The sequence below is a fragment of the Diospyros lotus genome, chromosome 13 (genome assembly GCF_014633365.1).
Source record: "Diospyros lotus cultivar Yz01 chromosome 13, ASM1463336v1, whole genome shotgun sequence".
Lineage (NCBI taxonomy): Eukaryota > Viridiplantae > Streptophyta > Magnoliopsida > Ericales > Ebenaceae > Diospyros > Diospyros lotus.
Window position 1 is genome coordinate 19,019,127 of NC_068350.1, and position 20,575 is coordinate 19,039,701.

The 20,575-nt window shown below is 34.2% G+C and overlaps 1 long non-coding RNA gene across 1 annotated transcript in view; it reads right to left on the bottom strand.

Moving 5' to 3' along the window:
• Positions 1 to 247: 247 nt before the first annotated feature.
• Positions 248 to 20,575, bottom strand: part of LOC127788981 (uncharacterized) — a 79,368-nt gene continuing 59,040 nt past the window's right edge. The window contains exon 3 of the long non-coding RNA XR_008020473.1: positions 248 to 462. This is a non-coding gene — a long non-coding RNA (uncharacterized LOC127788981). The remainder of the gene's footprint in view (positions 463 to 20,575) is intronic.

A 20,575-nucleotide genomic window follows, 5' to 3' on the forward strand; every position in this document is an offset into this window, starting at 1 on the left:
CAGTCAATTACACCCTTGAATTTTTTTTTTATTTTAATTATACCCTTAAATTATATAATTTCAAGTTAATTGCACATCTTAACAAATTTGTTAAAAATAATAAATTTATAGATATAATTGAAATATAAAAAAGTTCAGTGGTGTAGCAAATTTGTTGAGAATAATAAATTCAATAATGTAAATTAAAATAAGAAAAAATTCAGAGATACAATTAACTCGAAATTGTATAATTTAGTGATGTCTTTAAAATAATAATAAAAAATATTAAATATTTAAATAAAAAACATACAAATACAAAAATTAAAATATTTATTTGACCAATCCTTCAATAGCATAACGTTCCTCCATCCCATGTGCGTAGCCGCGCTAGCTCCTTCAAACATATATATATATATATGAACATGTGATGATGGTAGAAAAAGCGCCATCAATGTTGCAGGCAGTGGTAGAGTCAGACTTGACCTGCAAAATAGAGGGTTAGAATTGTCTACAACTGTGACCAGAAAGGGCTCTTCAAACACTTAGGTCGGTCTTCATTAATGGCATGAAGAGACGCGATGGAAGGAGATGTACGGAATGCCCTGTAAATGTGGAAGGCGGTGTCGGAGAAGATAGAGAGATTAGAGTTGATATACAGTCGAGTTTTAACCCTTTGTAACGGAGCTTTGACTTTGTGCCCTTCTTTGAGTTGGCTGGATCTCAACTTTAATCTAAACTCTGCAATGGACCTCACTTGAACTCTTAACCTTCTAGATATTATGACCACATCAGGATGCACATTCATGTACATGTATATATACACATACACTTTGGATGTAATTATTGGAGTTTTGATGGCGCTAATGAATAAGCAGCAAAATGGAATCCTGGGGAAGCAGCTGTCCTGGGACGATGAGACCAGAATGCACAGTGGCCCCCAAAGTATCAACTCAATCTGATAGCATGGGATATGATATGATGGGATAGCTACAATTGCAAATAATGAACTCCATTGATGAAGCAAAACCATATCATCACTTTCCATGTTCACCTTTTCCCAAATATATATATATATATATATACACCTTTCTTAAAATGACATCCTAAGCCATTCCACAAAGCTGGAAAGGCCAATTTACTCCCTCAAAAAGAGAAAGGCCAGATCTGTGAAAAGACCCTGGTGGAAGATATGGATATGGGACTTTTTAATTGTATATAATTGCCTTAAAACTATATATATTCAAAAACTTTGTAAAAGACAATGGTAAAAAATAACGTTAACAGTAGTAAAACTCCTCGCTTTATAAGAGTAATCTTTATTTATTCTTGTTTTGTAATAATATATATATATATAATAATAATTTTAGGAGACAGAGGAAGGCAGTGTGAAGGCCTGGTGAGAACCTGAATTAGCTAAAACAAAGAATTGTGCATATATGATTGATGGGCTGCTAATTAAGCTGTCGTTATTGCATAAAGTTGAGTGAATTATCACATAATAATGGCTCATCCATCATAACTCACACACACACACACTCTAGATACATACGGAATAGCGCAATCTCAACTTAATTAGAACATTTTCATCATTTGATACTTATCTTTCTTTCAAAGTTCGAAATCTGTAAAAAGAAGAGACGTTGAAGAAGAAGAAGAAGAAGAAGAAGAAGAAGACAATTAATATATACACATCATCAGGCCACCAAGACAGGACCGGCCATGAACATATACGATCCTTCCACTCCATGCACAGATCAGCAGAGCAAGAAAAACCCATGAAACTCAGGATGGATAGCGCCACAGAGAAGAAGAAGAAGACAATTATATGTAGATATATCCATGGCGCTATCCCTCCTGAGCTTCACAGATCCTTCCATGCTTGTTTGGCTTAGAGCGGTGGGCGAAGGTTGGAGGGAAAGAGCCGCTATTTATAGCGGCGGGTAGATGTGGGTGGAGAAGGAGAAGCAGAAGGAACGTGGGAAAATGGGGGGGAAATGGCGACAAAGGTCGCCACCATTCTTGGTTGTGCTCTGGAGCCATGAGAATATATTAGCAATATTGGTTGGCTAAGTTGATATATTTTAATATTATTACTACAAACATTCAATTCCTTATTATTTGATTTGTCTAAACTCTCGTCCCATTAAGATTCCTTCATCCTACGCGTATCTTCTTCTTCAAATGGTCTTGCCGACTACGCCACTCCACCAAATACGTACGGCTGCTCCCAAATGGCTACCCATTTTTCACACTTTTTTTTTTTAACTCATATTTTTAAATAATGGCCAAACTCATATTTTTATTCCTAAACTTTATATGAAAACTCTATCACATGCTGAACTTTAAATTTGACCCATTAAATATTTAACATTTATAATTTACACCTATTGATTATCTAGTATATAATGTAAAATAGAAAAAAAAAATAAAAGAAATGAAGAACAAATAAGAACCGATAGAACATATCCTTTCTCCTGCCTTTCTCTTTGCCTTTGATCGTCGTCTTTACTCCCATCACCCATCACTCGTCGATTCAAATGGAAGAATTGACACTCCCATTGGTTGTAACCGTCTCAACTGATCACAACCATTCCTCTTTGTTTCAATCGATGACTCGCAAATCACAATCGACCCACCCTTCTCTTTTATCCTATTGACAACTATGATCGACCCACCATTCCTTCTTCTTTTTGCTCCAACTAGTGATCCACAATTAACCCACCCCTTCCCCATCATTTGTGCTACCCTTCCCCTTCTTTTTTGCTCTAACAACATGACTGCCACCCTTCCCCTTCTCTTTCGCTCTATCGGTGACTCATAATCTGTGTATATATATATATAAGTGTGTATCTGTATGTGTGTATGTGTCAATCCGTATGTATATATATTTTAACTTTTTTAGTTAAATATTTGGTCACTATTCTATTCATGTGTTAATGGCAAGTCTATTACATATTAATGCTGATTAAATAATTAATAATTATAAATTATAAAAGTTAAGTATTTAATAAATCATATTTAAAATTCAGGAGGTTACGTCATACCGTTTTGATTAATGAAAATTAGGCAAGAATATTATGTTTTATTATATGATAATTGACGAACCATATGCCACCCATTCTTCATTATTCATTTTCTCATCGTCACTTCCCTTTTGGCATTAGTATTCAGGTTGTTAATGATGGGATATGGAAAGTGGCAACGTGGGTTGGGTTACATCAGTTTAACACTTAAACAGACTTTTGAGATGCGAAGGTGAAGCTACTTTTCCTCTATGTATACGTATGTAGGGTGAGCTACGGTTTAAGGGGTCATAAATTAAAAAAAAAAAAAAAAAACGAACAATCTTCCTATTTCTCGATCTTTTACTTGAATGTGTATTAATTAATAAGCGTTATCCATCTTTGATTTGGATAACTGATAATATTATATCTCATTATTTTATATTTTTGTTATTTTTTATATATAATAATAAATTTGTAAATGTAAGAGAGTATCTCTGTTGACCTTTTTAGTCTTTGAGAAACTTGTGAAAGAAAAAGTGATTAGGGGTGCAGAGTGTCTCTCTTACGGACCCTTCGATGATTAAATTAATCTTCACGAAAGAGTATATGAAAACAAGAAAAATTTAGTATGAGTAGAGTTTTAGTCTTACCTTGATTAGAAAAATCATCTTTTATTTATAGAGGTCGAAGTTGATAGATGGAGAAACATCCATGTCTTTCGAATCATCTATTTTGTATTTTTAGGTAAAGACATTGCAGGTAGATTTGACATATTTTTGGATCCAATAGAGGCTTCAGAAAAGGTTCCTCGAGAATACTCGAGAGAGACCTCTAGGAGAGTTTCCCACGAAGAATTATGTCGAGAAGATCTCTCAACCTTCCTTATTTAAGCTTCTTCCTCTTAAACCTATATTGGACTTAGCCTACTTTTTTTTTATATAACAATTCTAATTAGCAATTTTTGAACTATGGAGTACAATTTCATCATCGTACTTTATTTCTTCCTCAACCAATCACTCTGCATTACACTATATTAGATGGAGAAGAATTTGTCATTATTTGCAAGATCAAATAATGATGTAATGGGTATTGGATGGTTGACGTTGAGTAAAGTTCAGTGAATATATAGTAATAATCTAAAGTTCAGTAAGTAAATAATTATATTTTTAAATTTCAATAAGTGTTTATTAAATTTTCTTAGATTCCATTAGCCACGTGGGTATTTTTCGTTTGTAAGATATAATGAGTGATGAATGATTAATGTTAAGTAATGTTCAGTAAGCAAGTAGTAATAATTTAAAATTTAGTGAGTAAGTAGTTATATTTTTAAAGTTTAGTGAATGTATGTTAAGTTTATTATTTTCAATTCTTTTATTAACCGATAAGGTTCCAAATGAGCTGACTCATTTGTGAATGACTCAATGTTCAGCTCAATAAAAGTCATTCGAATTCATTTGTTAAGATAAATGAGTTGAGTTTAAACATAACTTTAAAAATCAATTTGTAACTGAGTTAAAATTGAGTTCTATAAAACTTGACTCGTTAAAACTCATGAATAAATTCAATTATGGGCTCATGAACATGCTCAATTAGAAGTTCGCAAATAATTTGTAAATAAGTTTGTTTATAAATATATTATTAAATTTATTTATAAATTTATAAATATATTATTTAACATAAATTATCAAAATTTAAATTATTATAATAATGTCATCAAATTTAATATGTTTAAAACTATTATGTATATTAATTTAATCATTTAATTACATAATATAATACATGTATATATAACAAGAAGATAACAATTTAGGTTTAGCCAAACATACCATATAAATAATTACAACTTAAAAAATAAAAACCCTAAAAAAGTTGTGTGAAAACTAAAGAGTGAAAAGAAAAGTATGACACCACACCTAAGGTCACCACTGTCGTAAGCCTTTATCTGAGTTATTTTCGTGTAACATAATTAGTGATCAGATACAATCACCTGACACCCTTATCCCTATCAAACAATATACCCAAAAATCAGTAAAATTCAATGGCTGAATCTCCATAAATCTGAGCTTAAATATCTAACGAGATATAAAATTAGTGATTTACAAAGGTGATGGCAATTGACGACTGCTCGCGGCGGTGATGGTGGCGACGGGCGTGAGATTGTTGTTGTCCAAGATTGGTTGCTGCTGTGCAAGAGAAGGAAGAAGAGAAAAGAGAAAAAAGAGAAACATTGTTGCTATGTCAAATTGGGACACTCGATCAGTCAAAAGGCCGTTTTCAGATTTTGCACTTGTTTTGGCTCAAAATCGTTAAAACGATTTTTTGGTGTTTTGAATTTTCTTTATAAATTTTTTCTTTGTTTTTGAAAATACGTTTTTAAAAATAATAAAGTAAATAGATTTTCATTATTTTGGAAAAACCGAAAATAGGTTGAAAACAGTAAAGAAAACATGCCCTAAATTGGGTTTTTTTGTTTTTAAATAAAAATGTAAATTGAACAATAAAAAAATCAAAAATTTAAAAAATAAAAACTCCATCAAACAATCATTATGATCTAAACAAGGGAGTATTTAATTATTTATCATGTATCCTAAATAAGGGAGAGTAAAAGTTTGATTTACTTGAACTAATTGAATTGAATCGATCGAACTTGTTAGTTCAGTTCGATTTTTTTCTTACATCAATTTGGTTCAGTTAATTTTTTTCAAAAGTTTGATTTTCGATTCATTTTTCTGTTGGAATAACTAAACTAACTGAACTGATTGAATTTTAACATGATATTATTTTGATGTTTATAAAAAGATATTTTTTTCGATTGTGTGTTTTCTATTGATTACTTTAATTTTTTTTGCGTTTTTTCGACTCAATAGATTCAGTTCGATTTATACAGGTTGTGTTCAATTTTTTTGATTATTGATTAGTTTGATTTTTTGGATTAATCGATAAGTTTAGTTCAATTTTACTTCTCGATTTGATTTAATCGATTAGATAATCGAACTGGTCGTTTGCATACCCCCGAATCCTAAATGCTTTCAAGTTGCATTTGTTGTAATAAGTTTATTACAATAAATGCAACAAATGAGATGTTTAGGATATGTGATAAAAAAAATATTTTTAATTTTAATTATATAATAAAAAATATTAATAACACATAAATTATACAAAAATATTATTTAGATACTCAAATTTAATATTTTTATATTTATGTATCAATGACATAAATGTTATATAATATTAATGTAGAGTGTGACTATTAGTCTTAAATTTAAAAATAAAAGCATTTATGAAGATGGGGGTATGACTTGGATATAGGGATTAACTGTGTGATCCAATTCACGTGGACATGGGTCAAAATCTCACTAAGTTGCACCTTCCACAAAAATCCAATGGAAAGGCTCTATTATGGGGGTAATATATATATATATATAGAGAGAGAGAGAGAGAGAGAGAGAGAGAGAGAGAGAGAGAGATAAATGTATATTATTTTAAAAATAAAATGTATTATTTTTAGTTTTAAAATATATTTTTTAATTAATTAATAAAATATTACAAAATACAATATATTTATTATTAATAAATAAAATTATTTTAAAGTTAAAAATAATATAATTTATCTTAAATTATCCTAAGTTTATTATAATTTTACCATTAATACCTTCTCTCTCTCTCTATATATAATATATATATGTATATATAAAGTGAGGGTGAGCGTAGGGTAAGGTGGGGTGGGGATGGGCCAAGAAGGAAAAATAGCCCAAATGTTCTATACAAAATACAACACAATAATATCGCCTTACTCTCTCTCACTGTCTCATATTGGATCCAACAATTAGGAAGAATTCACAATTGAGTAGACCAAACAAGGGGCGTCGTCTCGCGGCACCTCCTTTGATTTGGCATGGCCGAATGGGACTGCCGCCGAATCATCTGGTAAGTGTCCCTTTTTTCACCAGAAGGTAGAGTGAAGTCATCAAGTCAGAGTGAAAATGACTCCCTCCTAATTAATGCCGCCACCACCTCCATCATCATCCATGAACTTATTTCATGCAAATATTGTACAATGTAACTCATATATTTTAATTTTTTTTTTGCAATAACTCAAATTTTATTATTATTTTAAATATATTCCTATATTATGTATTCTTAAATTAATTGTAATCTCACCATTATAGCAAAGGACACATATTGTAAACGTGCTTGAACTGATCAATTGAAGACCTATACAAAAAACCCTTGTTTCTACCATTTCTCTTGCCACATCACCAAGCACTTTCCTTACCTCGTCACTAGTCACACCTTCTCTTTCATCTTCTGTATTTGTTGTCGGCCACCTACTCTACCTCATCGTTGGTTGCTTCTTATCCTATCACATAGCCCACCCAATCTTCTTACCAATCACTATCTCCACCAATCTCTCGTCACTTACAAATTTCATTCATTCATTTTTTTTTTTTTGTTCTCTACATCCCAATTGTCACCGCCACTAAAAGAAGAAGTTGTGGAAAAGATAATGGTAAAAAATTGGAGTTTTTTAGAGATGAGTTGTAGAGAATAGAGAGATAATTTGGACATTTGAATTGAACTGTGTTTGGTTGTTAAAGGAAGAAATAAGCGAAAGAGTATCATTCCAAACATTAACCTAAATGTGTCGAGTGCATTATAAATTATTATGAGCCACACAACAAAATAAGAAATTGATAATGACAACAACATTTGAAATCAAATGCGAATACTTCTAAAAGTATAATATATTACCCTAAAATCGAATTATAACAGTTTCAAATTTCAGTGTGCTTGTATTCCAAGTTCTAACTCAATTATGATAAGATATACAATTGACTCTAAAATAAGTGTAATCAAAATAACAAGAATTTTAAATTATCAAACCAAAAAAAAGGGTTAAAATCCAAAAGTTAAATGATGGGTTTGGGAAATATTGTACTGTACGCGGAGGCCATTCCCCAGTTGCTTTGGAATTGAGTGGCAATGAAGACACAAACGCTCTTGGACTGACTAGTTAGTGAGTGACCTTCTAAGTTTTCATTTTTAACACTTAACCTTTCAAATTTAATATTTACTTAAACTAAAAAAAAAAAAAACCTATCATGTCATCATATCAATATATTCATAAAATAACATGTTGGATTCTTGAAGTCCAATTTACTCTAAAAATGCTATTTTAAGATTTAAACTTGATATTTATGATAATATTTTACATTAAATTTAAAGATTTACACAACCTTCTATAATTAAGTCATTTGTATAAGAATTTCATCCGATCTAAGAATAGCTTTTTTTTTTTTGGTTTTATTTTCAAAATAATAAAAACGAAAGTCCTACTAGAGTGGGGATCACAAACATGATTGCAATATTTTAGACATTTTTAGATTTAAATCCAAAAACAACATCACCGATAGACTATATATATTGTTTGATAATAGAAATAGAATTTATACATTAAAAAGAGGTGTTGAAATTACATTTGTAGCTATCAATGAATGGCACCAATTATGTCAGACATTGGGCACCCTTGGTTGGGTTGGGTGGGGGCCACGCTAGTGCTAATAATTAATTTGCCAAACCAACTGAAGCGAATTGAATTGGCCAAATCTCATGCAATATATTTTAGGACCGGTGATTGGTGAATGCCCAAGTGAGAATGGCAAGTGTGCACCCAAAGCAAATAATAATATAGTAGTAATATCAATGGTAAACTCAGTGCAGTAATTGAGATTTTGGGATCTTGAATCGAAATATAAAAATGAGTTCTCAAATTATATTTAAATTTTATTTTTTATAATAAAATATAAAAAATAAACAAATATTCATTTAGACATGGACAAAATAGTGATTTACAAATATTTATATAGATACTAAGAACAAAAAATAAATAAATATTTATTTAGACACAGAGGAGAGAGAGAGTTCATTCTGCAAATTTTGGATTGGGGGAATGATTTATATAGGGGCAAAATCGTCATTTAAACACAAAAATAAAATAGTCATTTTCTCTTAATTTTATAGACCCCTTAAATTAACATAATTTGTGGGTTCTGAGACAATAGGCTCTTGAATTGTATTATAGATTCGGACTTGGGTAAACTTTGTTATCCTTAGATTAGATGCTAATTAATTTGAGCAATATTTGATTTTTTTTTTAATTTTTTTAATGAATGAATTGGCACCATACATAAGGTAGCGAGATTATTGGTCAAATATGTATATATATGTATGTACCGACCTTACCCCCTGCCAAGAGAGAAAAAACATTACACTTGCTGCCATAAATGATCAAATGTAATGAATTGGGGGAGCCCACATATACGAATGTTGGTATTATTGTGATTGGATCTTGTCCTCAAATGGGCTAAGCACCCAACGCCATGCCCGGATCCGGCACCCCTTTTCGGCTTCAATTCCTGGTCCATTCTTTTATTATGTGGTGGGTTCTCAATCCCAGCCAACCAGCTGCCTACTCCTAGTAGTGCCCTTCACTGCTCCGACCTACCCACCACTCAAAAGGGTCGTGGGATATCAAATCCTCTTTTTAATATTTTTATTTATTTATTTAAAATAATTCACATCCTCACCCAAATTTTTAAAACCAAACCCCCCCCAGTAAAGTAGCCATCTACGATCCCTCTTCCTTTATTTTGCAGCTAGCTTTAGGAAAAGCAAAATTTATGTCTCCCTCGTCAGTATTTTGTACCTCCAATACATGTCTCTTAAACTAATTACATATTATTGTATGTTTATAATTGATGTGGCTTGAATATAATAACATAATTTATTTACTCAGAAAGAATTATCTCAAACCTTCGAAGGCCCTACAAGGAAGAAAATCATTAGAGTACAAGGTATTTCTCATGCAAATATTTCAATTCTTAAATCAAATTTGTCGATATCAAAAACAATTGTAGACCTCTTCAACGGGTAAAACGTGACTCACCAAGGATGAAGGATCCTCCTCCATTTATAGATGAAATTGATGGGAAGTAATAACAATTTCTAATATTTTAAGATTAACATTACTTTATATAATCTTCATCCATTATAAATTTTCAAAGAAGATTTCAGAGATACTATTTGCATGTATGTCGTGGGAATACCCCACAAGAGGTTCTCTAAGAGACCTTGCAAACTCTACTATAGACTCTTGGTCCTCTCTTTGTGGGAGTTCGCTAAGTTGTGTGACTTTAACCCTTATATTTTTTTTTTTAGCTTTTAAGCTTATCCTTGTGGGCTTTCAAAAATTGGTCTTGGCCCATGTACACATCAATTGGTCACCACTCTTTTCTCTGACTCTCTTCAAGAAAAAAGGTATTATTTTGTTGAGTAGTCCTCTCGGGAGACTCTTTCAGGGATGGGTTGTTTTGGCTTTTTCTAATGGTGGTTACCTTTGCCTTAGAGTGGACTTTAGCTTACTAGATATTTTTCTTTTGATCCAACAATTGTGGTCCTTTATAGGCTTTTGCGTCGGATGATCTAGATTGTTGCACCCTTCTCCCTTTAGCCTTCAAGGGTTTCCCTATAAAAGGGGGCTTTAGTTAAACTATTTTTCACTTTTCACCAAAGTGATTTCTTTGTAGTTACCTAGGGTTTTTGGGAAACTCTTTTGAGCCTCTTGCAGACTCACTCGTAATTCTCTTGGACTTTATCAAGGACTCACTTGTACTTCTCTCGAAGGTCTCTTAGTTTTTTTGCAGACTCTCTTGTACTTCTCTCAGAGGTCTCTCAGCCTTCTACAAACTCTCTTAGATCTTTAGTTTTGGTGAGTTTTTCTCATAGCAAAAGCGAAACATGCTAGTAGATCTACAACTCCTCAAGAGATGTGGCTCTTTCTAGGTAACTGATCTTGTTTCTTAGGAGCCGATCTTGCTAGGGCTCTTCTATTATATCCTTTCCTTGATGATTATGAGACTAGCCTTCCTAGGGAAAGGAATACATGCGTTGCTTACATAGATGATGACTGTATAGGAGTCCATGAGGCTTCTTTGGTGATTGGCCTCTAGTTTCTTCTTCTTGAGTTTGGGATGGACTTTTTGAGGGAAAGTTGTCTAGTTTTGGCCTAGCTTCATTCCAACGAGTGGGCATAGCTTGTGGTTTTCTCAGTTTTGTGCCATTAGTGAGGAGTGGTGCCACTCTAGAGATTTTTAACTATTTTTATCATCTGTAGAGGATCGACCAACACGAGTTTTTATACCCTTTAGCATTTATCGGAAGTCAGCAAACTTTTTACCAAGCTCTCTAATAAGGTTGGTAACTTTGAGGCTGTGTGGTTTATGGTGAGGTCCCTAATGGGCTAGAATGCCTCTCTTCAATGGTGGTGTGATGAAGAGAGGGAGGCACATGCAGTTCATTTGCCTATTCTCAAGGATTTTCACGATCATTACTTTGAGGCCATTGAGCGCTAACCCCACAAGTCCCTCTTACTTTCTATAAGGTGTTGACTCACAACAATATAACTACAGCTATATGGGGCATGCCTGTTGTAGATGTGCAGGTCTCCACTGATCTTTCGGTGTCTCTAGCAGTGAAGGAAATTTCACCGATCGATTCTCTAGACAAAGGAGGCAACTATATTTTAAACTCCATTAAAGGATCTTTTGAGTCTTCTGATTTTTCTTCTAGTGACACCTCATCTTTTGATGATGGGTGGAGGGAGAGGAGCAGGAAAAAAGATGAGATTCACTTGCACACCTCCATGCCCCCACAGGAGCATGTTTTTCCTGAGAGTATTTTTTTCTTTTTTTTTGGTTTTCTTTATTTTCTATAGTAATTGATTTATTAACATCTTGTCTCATTTTGTTTATAGAGATGGGCCATTTTGTAGATATTGCAAGTAGGAAAGTGAAAGCTGAGGCGGAGAGGAAGTGTAAGGCAACCCATATCACTATTGCGAACAAGCAACCTCACTATTCTCAAGATACAATGGATCCTTCTACGAGAGTCGAGGTAGCTTGGGAATCTTTGTCTCTTCCTTCTTCTCAACCTCACCTGACTCATACTCCTCTATCCTAACCTCGATGGTCCATACTTCTTCGTCTCAGCTTCCAACTACCCATACTCTCTTTCCACGTGACGGTTGCTAAGAGTTCTGTGGGTGTAATTTTACGTAAGAATGTTTGGATGGTAGCTAATATATTATTTGAACATAGATATGACATATTTATACAGGAAGCTGTTAACTAAAATGCTAGAAAATAGGTGATATGCGCTCCGGAGCTCTAATACCAATTGATGTGAACTCGCGATGGAATGAAGCCAAATGAACCCACAAAAGATTGAAACGAACCCCAGAAAAGCCAAAATTAGATATAAGGCAAAGAATTCTCGACCCGTTGATTCACGAACCAAGAACCTAGATTATGTTAAAATCTAGACCCGTTGATATGCGAAAACAAGAACCAAGAATTGTGTTGTTGAACGCCACAAAGACTGCCCAGATCTTTGATAAGTTCAGGATTTGAACGCCACAAAGAAATCACTCATTTGATAAGTTCGAAGTTTTGTTCATTGAAGAACAAGATAGAAAAGAAAAATCTCTCAAATTCAATTTATAATCTTCTCTCCCTCTTTTCATAATGGAAAAGCCTTTAAATAGGCAAAAATAATTAAATCCTAATTCTACTTCAAAACTAATAAAAATCCAAATCCTAGTCATAAACTAAATCCTAAATCTAATGGGTTTTAGTTAGCCCACTCCAAATAGAAGTAGGAATAACATAGTAACTCAATCCAACTATAAGTTGGACTAATAAAACTAAGCTAATCCAAATCCAACTATAAGTTGGAATAATAAAACTAACTCAATCCTAAACTATATAGGAAATAAGTAAATATCTTGTTAAATAAGAATCCTAGTAAAAAAGGAATTAGTATTCATCCAATTCCAACACGGTCGATTGGATTGACTGATCTGATTGCATCATTGTTAGTTGGCCCTCCATGATTCTCATAATTCCTCTCTCTTTAAGACGATTCGTCCTCGAATCGTAAACTGGAACGATTAGCTTGTCGGCATAGTCATGAATCTTCCCAAGCACTTGGAATGGTTCACCAAGTTCAAAGGTCACATCCTCGAAATCCTCACTTTCTTCAACAATGAGATTCCCTTTTATCTCGCTCTCGTCTTTTTCTTCAACCTCAATAATATGAACATTCTGATCGCCACCATCATCTTCACCTTTTTTTGAACTCTCAATCTCATGTTTCTCTTTGATCTTCTCTTTTTCGAGACGTTTCAGCAGCACTCGCATGAATTTTAATTCTTTCTCAAATTCAACCCAAACATCACGCCTATGTTGCCAATCATGATATTTTTGTGGTTGCCTCCTTTCCAAACCTTCAAGCATCTTTCATGATATAGGAATGAAAAAAAAAAGAAAAAAGAAAAAGAAAAAAAGGATAGATAATACCCGATTTTTAGAACCAAAGCTCTGATACCAACTGATACGCGCTCCGGAGCTCTAATACCAATTGATGTGAACCCGCGATGGAATGAAGCCAAAGGAACCCACAAAAGATTGAAACGAACCCCAGAAAAGCCAAAATCGGATATAAGGCAAAGAATTCTTGACCCGTTGATTCACGAACCAAGAACCTAGATTATGTTAAAATCTAGACCCGTTGATATGCGAAAACAAGAACCAAGAATTGTGTTGTTGAATGCCACAAAGATTGCCCAGATCTTTGATAAGTTCAGGATTTGAATGCCACAAAGAAATCACTCCTTCGATAAATTCGAAGCTTTGTTCATTGAAGAACAAGATAGAAAAGAGAAATCTCTCAAATTCAATTCATAATCTTCTCTCCCTCTTTTCACAATGGAAAAGCCTTTAAATAGGCAAAAATAATTAAATCCTAATTCTACTTCAAAACTAATAAAAATCCAAATCCTAGTCATAAACTAAATCCTAAATCTAATGGGTTTTAGTTAGCCCACTCCAAATAGAAGTAGGAATAACATAGTAACTCAATCCAACTATAAGTTGGACTAATAAAACTAAGCTAATCCAAATCCAACTATAAGTTGGAATAATAAAACTAACTCAATCCTAAACTATATAGGAAATAAGTAAATATCTTGTTAAATAAGAATCCTAGTAAAAAAGGAATTAGTATTCATATGATGAGAATCATGGAGGGCCAACTAACAATGATGCAATCAGATCAGTCAATCCAATCGACCGTGTTGGAATTGGATAAATACTAATTCCTTTTTGACTAGGATTCTTATTTAACAAGATATTTACTTATTTCCTATATAGTTTAGGATTGAGTTAGTTATATTATTCCAACTTATAGTTGGATTTGGATTAGCTTAGTTTTATTAGTCTAACTTATAGTTGGATTGAGTTACTATGTTATTCCTACTTCTATTTGGAGTGGGCTAATTAAAACCCATTAGATTTAGGATTTAGTTTATGACTAGGATTTGGATTTTTATTAGTTTTGAAGTAGAATTAGGATTTAATTATTTTTGCCTATTTAAAGGTTTTTCCATTGTGAAAAGAGGGAGAGAAGATTATGAATTGAATTTGAGAGATTTCTCTTTTCTATTTTGTTCTTCAATGAACAAAACTTCGAACTTATCAAATGAGTGATTTCTTTGTAGCGTTCAAATCCGACTTATCTTCCACCTTCTCATCTCTTTCTTGGAAGTGGCGTCTATACCTTTGGTTCATGATTCTCCAAAAATTATCGGGTCAAGGTTCTTTCTTTCTATCTTTTATAAATCTGTTTTAATCTTTCTTAGGGTTTTGTTCCGATTTGATTTGTGGGTGCCATATTGGTATATGGGGTTCGCATCATTTTGGTATCAGAGCTTTGGGTATTAACTCAAGTTTGATTATCCAAATTTAATTCTTTTCCTTGTGTTCTTATCATCTTACTGTTCATATTGTTCGTTTCATCATCTTGGGGTTTATATCGTTTGATTCATCGATTCGTTATTCATATCATTTGTTTCATTATCCTACTATTCATATCTTTTATTTTGTTATCTTGCTGTTTGTGTTTTCTTATTCATTTTTCATCAATAGGCTTGATAACAACCAAACTAACTTCCTAACATTATGCTAGCTAACTTCCTGAAGATTAGCAACTAATCCTAACTGTTTGACTAATTCAGCATCTTGAGTTAACTGAGTCAACAGTCTCCTTCTTAACTCTAATGTTGCATACACCAAGTTTCTTTCGAAGAAACTCAAATCTTGTTGTAGGAAGTGCTTTTGTTAGAACATCAGCACTTTGATCCTTAGTTTTGCAATAAACCAGCTGCACCTCTCCTTGTTTCTGTACCTCCCTTAGAAAGTAAAGTTTTATCTTGAAGTGTTTTGTTCTTCCATGAAACACCGGGTTGCTGGCGATAAAGATTGCATCTTGATTGCCCACAAAGATAGTTGTACTTTTCTTCGGCTCCATCTGCAAATTAGTCATGAGTTTTCTAAGTCAAAGGGCCTAATTTGATGCTAAAACAACAACTACATATTCTGCCTCAGCTGTGGATTGAGCTATGATTTCTTGTTTCCTTGAACACCATGAAAAAATCCTAGATCCAAAGCTAAAGCAATAGCCTGGAGTACTCTTCATATCATCAACACATCTAGCCCAACCACTATCTGAATAGCCTTGAAGACTGAATTTATCCACATGCTGAAATCTTATTCCAAAATCAACTGTGCCTTTGACATATCTGAGTATCATTTTTGCTGCTTGAAAATGAATCTCACTTGCACAATGCATGTATCTTGATAGAAGACTTACAACATACACAATATCCGCCCTTGTAGCAATGAGATACATTAGGCAGCCAATTAAGCTTCTGTACAGCCCTTCATTAACTTTTCCAGCTCCATCTTCTTTGTTGAACTTCTCTTTTTGATTCATTGGGTGGGGTACTGGTTGGCTTACAGTCCTCCATTTTGAATTTTTTGAGAATTTCCTTTGCATACTTTGATTGAGTCACAAAGATTGCATTCTGGTTCTACTGTACTTGCATCCCATGGAAAAAGGACATTATTCCAAGATCTGTCATCTTGAAAGCTCTCTTCATTTCTTCTTTAAACGTGTCAATCAGTTGCTTACTACTCCCCGTGACAAGTAAATCATCAACATAGAGAGACACAACTAAAATATACTGATCAGTTTTCTTAACATATAAAGTGAATTCACTTAAACTTTTTTCAAAGCCTAAGTTCATCAGATGTGCATCCATTCTGCTGTACCATGATCTTGGAGCCTGTTTTAAACCATACAAGGCTTTTCTTAGTCGATACACCTTGTCTTCTTGCCCTTGAACCAAAAAACCTTCTGGTTACTCTATATAAATTTCCTCCTCCAAGAATCCATTTAAAAAGGCTGACTTGACATCCATTTGGTAGACAATTCATCCCTTGTATGCAGTAAGCGCCAGAAGTAGCCTTATAGTATCCAACCTGGCAACAGGAGCAAATGTTTCAGAGAAATCAACTCCAAAAATTTGAGCATACCCCTTAACAACCAGCCTTGCCTTATACTTGGTTGTAGATCCATCTAGATTGAGTTTGGTTTTGTAAACCCACTTGACTCCTATAGGCTTCTTATTTTCTAGTTTGTCCACTAGCTGCCATGTCTGATTTTTTTCAATCATGTTGAGCTCCTCCTCTATGGCATGTATCCACTTCTGGTCTCCTGTAACTTCTTCATATCCTGAAGGCTCCATCAAGGCTACATTGCACCTTGCATATATGTCAGAAAGTGATCTGGTTCCTCTGACAGGATAATCATCTATATCTTCATTCTCCTCTTGAGACTCAAGTTGCACTTTGCTTTCCCAGTTCCACTTATCTGACTCAAAGAACTTCACATCCTTGCTTACAATAATTTTGTTTCTTTGTGGTAAGTCAATCATGTAAGCCTTTCATGTTGAGCTGTAGCCCACAAAGATTCCTGGTTCAGCCTTTTTATCTAGCTTATCTCTCTTAATCTGAGGGATGTAAGAAAAACACAAGCAACCAAATATTTTAAAGTTTTACAGCTTTGGTTTGAATCCATACCATGCTTCAAATGGTGTTTTTCTAGGAAGAGCCTTTGATGGCAGTCTATTCAGTAGAAACACAGCTGTACTTGCTGCCTCGGCCCAAAACATCTTAGGTAGACCCTTGTCATGTAACAAACATCGAGCCATCTCCATTATTATTCTGTTTTTCCGCTCCACAACTCCATTTTGTTATGGAGTGTAAGGTGCTGTCAATTGATGTTCAATCCTTGCATCTTTACAGAACTTGTTGAACATTTGAGATGTGTATTCGATTCCATTATCATATCTTAACATTTGCATTTTCCTTCCACTTTGAGTTTCTACCCAAACTTTAAACTTGCAGAAGATATCAATAACCTCATATTTGTATTGCATAAAATAAATCCAGCACATTCTTATATGATCATCAATGAATGTAATATAGTACTTACTGCCATTCAAGGATGGTGTTTTCTGAGGTCCTCCCACATCTGTGTGCACCAATTGCAGCTTGTGTGTTGCTCTCCATGCTTTGTTCTTGTGGAAGGGCTGCCTTGTTTGCTTGCCATATTGGCAGACAACACATGCTCGTAAATCTTCTTCAATATTAGGAAGCCCACCTGCAAGCTTTTTTTCTTCATGTAGATTAGGGCTTTGGAATGGAAATGCCCTAATCTCTTATGCCAGAGCATTGAGCCACTTTCTTCTTTATGCACTGTAGCCTACTCTTCTTCAAAATTCAAAGCAAAACTTCTGCCTCTCATCCGAATCTTGAACAGTTCTTTGCCTATTACATCTCTGATCATGCAGGCTTTGTCTTCAAATGAAAGCTTGTAACCTTTCTCCATCAACTGACCAACACTTAAGAGATTTTGATCAATTTCAGGAACAAACAAGACATCAGAGATGAGTATCAAACTTGAGTACCGTTCAATTGCAACTGTCCCTTTGCCTTTGACAGAAATACATGTTCCATTGCCAATTCTGACCTTGGAGATGTTGGTTGTGTCAAGGTCTTTGAACAGACCTTGATCATAGATCATATGATTGGTACATGCACTGTCTATTAGCCAGCTTTTTGTGGAGCTTGAAATAGCAAAGCATGATACTACAAACAACTGCTCTTCCTCAGGCTGTTCAATGGCAGCCTTTGTCTCCCCCTACTACTACTTACAAACCTTCTCCAGATGTCCTAACTGGCCACATTTGTTGCAGTTTGCATATGATCTCCACCAACATTTGTTCTGTGAATGATTGGTCTTTTTGTAGTAAGAACATGGAGGAAAATCTACAGGTGTTTTGCTATTGCCACTTTTGTTGTTGAAGCTAGAAGATGTTCCTCCCTTATTGTGGTTCTTGTTCTTTTTGTTTTTATCTCCATGACCGTTGTGAGTTTTGACCAGGAAAGCGCCTTCAACAGTGCCTTCTTGCCTCATGAATATTCTCTGTTCCTGAGCTTAAAGTGCACTTAATAATTCTGCCAATTTGATGCTTGACAGATCCTTTGAGTTTTCCAAATAAGTTATAGTAGCCTCAAATTTTTCAGGAAGTGTTACAAGAATTTTCTGAACAATTCTTGAATCAGGAAAGTCAGTATCAGTACTAAGGAGTCTAACCTTGTTGGCAATACCAACTAGCTTGTCTGCATAATCCTTAATGGTTTCTATCTCCTTCATCCTCTGCATCTCGACTTCTTAAACTAGATTCAGGACTTGCATGCCCTTAATCTTCTCACTTCCTTCATGCTCTTCTTTTAGGAAATCCCAGATTGCTTTTGTTGTCTTCAATGTCATTATTCTGTTGAAAATGACGGTAGAAACAGCTATGAACAGCACTGACCTGGCTTTAGATTTCCTTAGCTTTTTTTCTTTATGATTTTCAACTGTGCTAAAGTTGGATTTTCTGGCAATGAAGGTATTGCATAGTCTGTTTCCACAGCTTCCCATAGATCATTGGCTTCAAGATAGGCTTCCATCTTGATAACCCACATCTGGTTATTCGTACCATCAAAAACTGGTGGTGCAATAGCTGTAAAAGGTGTTTCAGACTCCATTAAGACTTGATTATAGATTCTAGTTTTTGGTGTTTCGTGTTTGGTGGTGTATTTGGTGTTTTAACTTGCATAGATCCCGTAGGACAATGAAGCTCTGATACCAATTTTGAGGGTGTAATTTTACGTAAGAATGTTTGGATGGTAGCTAATATATTATTTGAACATAGATATGACTTATTTATACAGGAAGCTGTTAACTAAAATGCTAGAAAATAGGCTTGATAACAGCCAAACTAACTTCCTAACATTATGCTAGCTAACTTCTTGAAGATCAACAACTAATCCTAATTGTTTGACTAATTCAACATCTTGAGTTAACTAAGTCAACAAGTTCTCACTGGGTTGCTTCTCATCCACACCACCCTAGTTGTGACGAGGGTTAGGAAGCCATATTTATCCTTGATTTGGAAAAACATCACCAGCTTAATTGAGAGGAGTGTAATTGTTCTTAATCTTTCCATTATAAAGATTGGAAGACCATAAGAGAAAAGAGTCATTTCTGTACTTCTCCTATCATTTCCTAGGTTAATCCTTCTCATGCCTCCTTGATTATGCTCTCTGACGAGCAAAAATTGGGGAGGGAGGGGGATCACTTCAAAGTCTATCTTGGGGTGACTAATATGGACTTTGTGAAAGACCTAAGGATTAGTGCCTGCTTAATCTCCTCAACCATCCTTCCCCAAGATGAGCAAAGAGTTTTTGGTAATTTCCCCAGAGTGTTGGACAAGCCTGAGTGGGAGATAATCAGGGTAAGGAGTTTGTACTTTTTTGCGTTTTATCATCCTTTTTTGGTAGCTATTCTTTCCCCCCCCCCCCTTGATGTTTGCTCTTTTGAATTTTACTCAAAGCGTGAAAAGGATGGTTGTTGCCAATGCCCAAAGCCGGGATTTTATTTAGCTTTCTCTTTCTTTGAGTTGAAGAGGCTCGAGCAATCTTTTGATGAATTGGTCTATACTCCAAAAGCTGTGTGTTTCAAAACTCCATATTAACATCTCTATGATCTAAATCTTGAGAGTTTGGACATGTAGCTCAATTCTTATTTGGTTAACAATTTGGAGAACCTCTCAGGTCCTTGGAAGCCTTATTCCAGTGGCTAAGAGAATCCAAAGATGATTGAAGCTCTTGTGGATTTGAATGTTATAACCTAGGATGTGGTGGAGGACCTTGTACTTGTACTTTCTACGACCTAGTATCTTTAAGTTTTTTGTTTATGCTTTTCAATGTACTTTTCTTTTCTTTTTGTGGCATGTATATTTCCTTTCTTACCATGAAAAGAAGATGTTCATTTTTTCTATCTAATTCTTTTAGCTGCACAATATGTTAGTATTTTATGGAGTAAAATTTAACCAAAGCATAATACCATAAAGTTTAGCTATAAAATTTAACTTTAAAATATGATTTGTATATCATTTTACTGAGAAACGTTTATTTGCCATTACATTTCACATTTTCTTGGGAAAAGGGTTGTTGCTTGATCCTTTGAGAGAATCTTGTTTTGTTAAAGGATCACATGTGTCTTTGATAATAGTGAAAGGGTGA